The sequence below is a fragment of the Tigriopus californicus genome, chromosome 9, assembly GCF_007210705.1.
Source record: "Tigriopus californicus strain San Diego chromosome 9, Tcal_SD_v2.1, whole genome shotgun sequence".
Taxonomy (NCBI): Eukaryota; Metazoa; Arthropoda; class Copepoda; order Harpacticoida; family Harpacticidae; genus Tigriopus; species Tigriopus californicus.
In genome coordinates this window covers 12,057,373-12,058,223 of record NC_081448.1, presented here as the reverse complement: position 1 = coordinate 12,058,223, position 851 = coordinate 12,057,373, and positions in this window count along the sequence as shown.

Sequence of the window (851 nt, the reverse complement as noted above, 5' to 3'; positions counted from 1 at the left end):
CAAGTAAGGCCTAAACTTTTGCTGCTGAAATTTTTCAATGTCAATTATTGGCATAATTATTCAGCAAAATATGTGGCTAATATCATTTTAGTAACCAGTGATGATATGTGCTTAAAACCAGGCATGAAAATATATTCAAGATGACTGTAAACATGTCTTAAAGTACAACAACTGAAAAGTGCTAATTAGGTTTTTTTGATAAAGCAAGAATTTGCTCTAAACACAATCAGTCAATACTCTTTTGCTAACAATATCATTTGTAGAAAATTGTTAATTTCAAGTAAGGGTTTGTTATGAAACTGTTGTTGTCATGTTGGGAATGGCCCTCAATCCAAAAGCAGACATACTGTACCAGGATTCTTGTTGATTTTCTATCTATGCGTGTTTTTGAGCCAGTTTTACTCAATATTTCACTGATTTGAAAGACAATTTGATTGTTTTTGATTAATTTTATGTTCATGGGTATTTCTTTTATTCTTCTGACTTTCAAAGTTGATTCAGAAATATTTAGTAAATGGACGGAATCGTACATCAATAAGATCATTATTTAATTAAAAACACTTAAATGTACTATATACTACGGATAATCTTGTTTTATTGATTCTAGAATTAGTGTCTTGATTCAACTCAATGACCTAAGTTGGCGGTCTTTAGGGTCCCTGGATAGGCTCCCGGAGGTTGTTGTTTACCCCTTTGCTCCTCAGCGCCCCCTTTTGACTTACGTAGTGATGTGAGGGTGAGAGCAGACAGTACTACAAACCAGGGACTCTAAAGAGAGGAAACGACACGGCTTTCCTCCGAACGCCAAATTAGGCCATAACGTTGAATCAAGACAGTAACTCTAGTATCAA